We start from the raw sequence: 6,000 nt of genomic DNA on the forward strand, positions 1-6,000 counted from the left end.
GTCTTATTTCTTTTCTCAGTCTCTCGTCCCGCCTGACTAGAAATACCCACAAGTGTGGAGGGGCTAGCCCCCTTCAACATGCAAACAGTGTTTCAACCTTGCTGAATCATTTGTAGTGACTTTGTAAACTCGTGCCCTTTCTTCATGAAAATGTCATTTGTTGAAAATGCTATTTACACTGCAGAAAGGACCTCCCATTTCTATTAGTTATCTCCTATGTAAAACCTTCCCCAAACTTCTCAGGCATCATTAAGCCCAACCATCTTCGTGACCATACAGTGCTTTGCATACATCTCTATCACTGCATTTCACACATCATTTTATTAGTTATTATCCTGTCTTGTCTTGATTGAGTAATAAGCACCTAGAGATTTGAGACTTATAGCTAACAAATATCTACAGAATACAATTTGAGAGAATTAATTAATTTCTAAACTTCCCTACTTTTCTTTTACTTGCTAACATAGTTGGGCAATCAGAATACTACACCAAGTAATTATAATTAGATAAAATATGTTAATGCCTATCCCCATGGTTCCCCCCAACAAGACAATATATAGTATAAGGCAAACATAAGAGACCAACCTTTGGAAAGAAGGAAATTCAAATTTAATTTCAGCTTCTTAATGGAAGTAGATGTATTGGCTCCCTCTGTCTTCTTGAAAACAGAGTCATTCCACAGCAACTTGAAGATATTTATAAGTTATCAGATTAGTTAATGTATAATCCCTTCCCATAAGTCTTACAATTTGGATTTAAAATTGCCATGAGCCTTTTATGGATGGGCTGGGACCATGTCTAATGTGATGGTATTTATAATTCACCTACTAATATTGGTCTGCAATACATTTTAATGCTAATTGACACATTTTAAAGACCTTTCAAATGAAATCATTTTCATTGGCTGGGAAAAGTATAACAAATATTCTGGGAAATAAACAATGTCATTAATTCACTAGTCAGAAGTCAAAACCTTTGTATCATTTTAGATAATTTAATATTAAGAAAAATTATAGTGTAGACAATGAAAATGTCCATTTAATGCATATAACTTTTATGAGAAAACAAAATAAGATAAAAATTACAGAAAGAAATATATCAGATTGTTACTAATAACACTTGGGTGATACAACTATGGGTGATGGTGTTTTTAATCTTTATACCTTTCTATACAAAATACATATATATAAAACAAATAAAAATGATTGTTATTAAATAACTGGCTTTTGGGCTGTCACTTATAACGTAGGAAGAATTTTAGACCCACATCTTTGAGTTGAAAGGGAAATTTAAAAGTCATCTAGTCCAACTTTTTAACAAACTTAGGAATCCTCTTTACAGTACAGCTCACTTCTGTTTATCAAGTCTTGACCACACACAATGATGAGGCTGCTGCTATTTCATAGACAGTATATTTCATTTTCAAAAAGCTCTGGCCATTAGAAAGTTATTTCTTACCTTACATGAATACCTACTTATCTTATATACAATAGTCCTTGTTCTGTGCTTCTACTAATTTTGTAATGGGAAAAAAATCTCAACATATGATTAACTGATAAAATCAGAAATGTGAAAGCAAACAGAAAAAAATTCAAATGAACAGAAGCTCTTAGAACATATATTCTAATTTTACCAAGTAATGTAAAACTTAGCATTCCATTGCTGCAAGCGTCTGACTACATGCTTTCTTAAACTATATTTCTGTTCTGTGCTTCAGAATTTGTGGGAGATGAAGGACATCACTGGTTTATTCAATTCACAGAAATTTTCAAACAACAGTTTCCTGTACATCTAAAATGTTTCATTTTCTTCTCAGTGTTGTTTTTCTCCTTCCAAAAAGATCCATGGAGCAAACTCTCTCTTCATGCCTTTGAGCCATATCTACACCTAAATTATAAATCACAGAAAAGCATGGAATCTTACACCTATGGCTTCTCCCTGGCCCCCCGTCCTATTGAAAGTAAACATCATCTCTCATACCTGCTTTTCTTATCCTGATACCTCACACTATTCTTTTGGATGTAGGTATGGAAAAAGAGAGAACCATGCAGTTACTACTGATAAACATTTTTTTTTTTCTGAAAGCATTTACAAAAACTCTTGTTTCTGAAATATGCAATGCAATAAAACTAACTTTAAGTTGGAAGAGAAGTCAAATTTGACTTTAAAGTCCTTGGTTTGGCAGAGAAATGTATTTCTCTATGTCTGAAATGCTAAGAGTAAATGCACCGTCGACTCTGCTCTCAGTTGAATGAAGTTTATCTTTTTGTGATGGTTCATAGACAAACAGGGATCCTTGTTTATCTTTCCTGTCTGCTTGGTATTAGTGAGTCCGACACAGTTGTGGAAATTTGGAAGCTGTCAATATTTTCTAAACGCAGTATCATGGTTGACTTCACAGGGCAGAATCGGGCTAAAGGTTTGTATTAAGGAAAATAAACTATGAATTAAGCACTTAATCTCACAGGAAACATTCAAAGAAATAGTGACGTAGTGCAGATTTGAGAACTGTTGCCACATCTGCTGCGCTATCCTGATTCCTTCTCTCTGGCCCCAGTTCACCTTCACTACCACCGCCACCACTTGTGCCTCCCCACTTAGGAAAGTCTTCTCCAAGATCACTTGCTCAGCACTCTCCTCTGTGCTATATCTGTATCTGGGGCACGTTTTATTTCCCTGTATTTTGTAAATAATTTTCTGTATTTTTATATTTCTTATATATTTACATCCTCTCATACAGCAGGGTTCCTCACGCCCCTGGGCCAGCAGGAGGTGAGTGGCGGGCAAGCTGGCAAAGCTTTGTCAGTATTTACAGCCACTCCTTATCACTCACCTTACCTCCTGAGCTCCGCCTCCTGTCAGATCAGCAGCAGCATTAGATTCTCCTAAGAGCTTGAACCCTATTGTGAACTGTACATGTGAGGGATCTAGGTTGCATGTTCCTTATGAGAATCTAATGCCTGATGATCTGTCACTGTCTGTCATCACCCCTAGATGGGACCATCTAGTTGCAGGAAAACAAGCTCAGGGCTCCCACTGATTCTACATTATGGCGAGTTGTATAATTATTTGATAATATATTACAATGTAATAATAATAGAAATAAAGTGCACAATAAATGCAATGTTCTTGAATCATCCCAAAACCATCCCCCAATCCCCACCAGTCAGTGGAAAAGTTGTCTTCCACGAGACTGGTCCCTAGTGCCAAAAAGGCTGGGGACCCCTGCTCTAAATAATGCACTGTTCTGCCTCTGGGAGTCAGAAGGGAAAAAATTGTATTGCAGTGGTGGTCTGTGTTGTTATAAACAGCAAGGAGTCCAGTAGAAAGGTCTGACCAGAATCTGCTCCATGGGTGTGTGACGTGTGCTGTCCCAGGGCCCTGCTCTCAGGACCTGGCACTTGGCACTGCTCTGCCATTAACGTCTTTAAATTCTTAATGAGTTTTAGGCAAAAAGTCCTTCATTTCTATTTTGCACTGAATCCTGCAAATTATGTAGCCAGTCCAGGGTCTGAATTAGGGAAATAGCTTTTTGGTTTCATTTAAACGCTAGCATAAGTAGTTCAAACAAAGAAATGGGCAAGAGAAGTCAAGTTTCTGTGGTTGTTTTTAAGTGTGAAAGAAAAGTGAGACCAAGGTTCTGGGAATACAAAAGCTTGTTTGAATAGAAAAGGGTGAAATCAGATAATAGGCAAAAAGGTTTGCAAGGTAAAGACAGAATGGTTGATTCTTGCTTGATTTTCTTCACAGCCTGAGGGAGAATTATTAAGAAAGCGGGTCACGTTGAAGATATTAGGGAGGAGGCATAATTGTGGTGGAACCCAGAGAAGGAGGAGGAGGAGGAGATGGATTCCAAGGCTCCTAATGGGGATGCTGGCCTTGACCTTGAGGAGGGTCTCCTCCCAAACTGGAGGGAAGTTTGATGCAACGGTAGATGATACAGGAGTTTGAGTCGGCTCATAGTTGATTGCCTCAATTTTCTTAATGATGTAGGAGGCAAAGTGGTGTTCTGAAAGAGATGGGAGCTGTGGATGGGTTCTCAGCAAGGGTATTTGTTTGTTTGCTTGTTTGCTTGTTTGTTTTTTACAGACAAGGTCTGGCTCTGTCACCCAGGCTGGCGAGCAGTAGCATGATCATAGCTCACTGTAACCTCAAACTTCTGGGCTCAAGCAGTCCTCCTACCTCAGCCTTCTGAGTAGGTAGGACTACAGGTGTGCACCCCTATGCATAACTAATTTTTCTTTCTCTTTTTTTTTTTTTTTTTTTTGTAGAGATGGCATCTTGCTATGCTGCCAAGGTTGATCTCAAACTCCTGGGCTGAAGTGATCCTCCAGCCTTGGCCTCCAAAAATGCTAGGATTACAGGCACGAACCACCATGCCCAGCTCATTGTGGGATTTCAGGAAAGCTAGAAGACTGGAGGCAACCACTGAGAGGAATGTGAGAGGGGCCTGAAAATGGGATAATACAAAATCCCTGGTGAGTCCCATCATGAGGGCCCTGTCTAAAACTGCAGCATCCCTGCTCATCCTGCCTGCTCTATCACTTCTGATCCTCCTTAATTCACTCGATCTGTCCCTATACCATTGTCAGCTTTAAAAATACTCTATATTTTATTATTTTATTCAGTTCCATGTTGGCCTCTTATTACTATAATGTAAACTCCATGGTTGTCCATTTTGCCTGCTGATGTATTCCCAGTAGGCAGGACTGGCAAGGAGTAGGCACTGGTACATGTTTATTGAATGAATGCATGAATTGCCATGCAGCATTGAAGGTGGAAACTGGAGCATTGCAGATGCATCAATATCCCATAGATGTAGTTTCTCTCCAGCAGTACTTAAGAGGGGAGTAAAGATTGGTCTGGATCTGGAGTAAATATATTGCTAAGCTGATGCTGCAGAAGAGCAGGGATCTCATTGATCTTAGGGAAGTAAGGATGTGAATGGGACTAGGAGAGCATGGAGATGACGAAAGTTTGGCACAGTAAAGATGGAAAACTGACCCATTCCATATGTCACCCATTGATGACAGTGAGGCTTTAGTGCACTTCTTCCCCACCAGGATCAACTGAGGACCTGAGAAGAGCTGCTCTGTGAGTGACACCATTCAATGCTACTGCTGAGCAGGGAAGGGAGGAAGGAGGTGAAACAAGAAAGTGGATCTAGCATGTTCTAAATAATTACTGTAGTTTGAAATAGAGTATTGTCTCTGGTTTTATGTAGGTGTGGCTTTACTTATGCTCCGTTAGCTAGTCATATACCAGATTAGTGATCTTATAAGGGAGGTCAGGGACTAAACCTTCCATTGAGGTGCAGGAAGAAAATATTACCCTTCTACCATATTTTTGTTTGAAATGCAAGAATTGCATTCAGCTTTACTGTATTTAATATACGGGTTAATGTTGACATAGGTCCTGTGTCAAAAGGTCACAGGACATTTGTGGTCACCCTAAGGGATGTGGAGGGCTTGGCTATGGCACTCTCACTAGCTCATTTGTTCTCGGCATATTGTGGCCTGTGGCAGCTTGCCTGGGCTGAGTTCTATGGGTTTATAGATTATATCATTCCAGTTCATCGAAACTAAACTTCACAAGGACATATGGCTTAAAAAAGATTATTGCCAAGAAACCCTTGATTGATGATAATAATAATCAAGCACAAGTTACAAGGAAGTCCTTGTTGACATTTCTGTGGTTCCTATTATGAGCCCTTCATCTTCCCCATTAAGGAGTGAAAAAGAAATGTGAGCTCATCAGATTTGCCAAGTTCTCCTGTTTGGTCAGCGTGGAGAGGCAATGAGGCATATTCCACGATGCCCTACCCTCAACAACTCCTCCTAAAGCCTCCCCTTTTCACTTACAGGATGATTTGATTTGTGAAGGATGGTTTATATCAGAAGTTGTCAAACTAAGGCCCATGAGCCGAATCTAGCCCACAAGCTAAGAATGGTTTTTACATTCTAAATAGATGGGGTGGGGAAGAATATTTCATGACACTGA

The sequence above is a fragment of the Macaca thibetana genome, chromosome 1 (genome assembly GCF_024542745.1).
Source record: "Macaca thibetana thibetana isolate TM-01 chromosome 1, ASM2454274v1, whole genome shotgun sequence".
In the NCBI taxonomy this organism is placed as follows: domain Eukaryota; kingdom Metazoa; phylum Chordata; class Mammalia; order Primates; family Cercopithecidae; genus Macaca; species Macaca thibetana.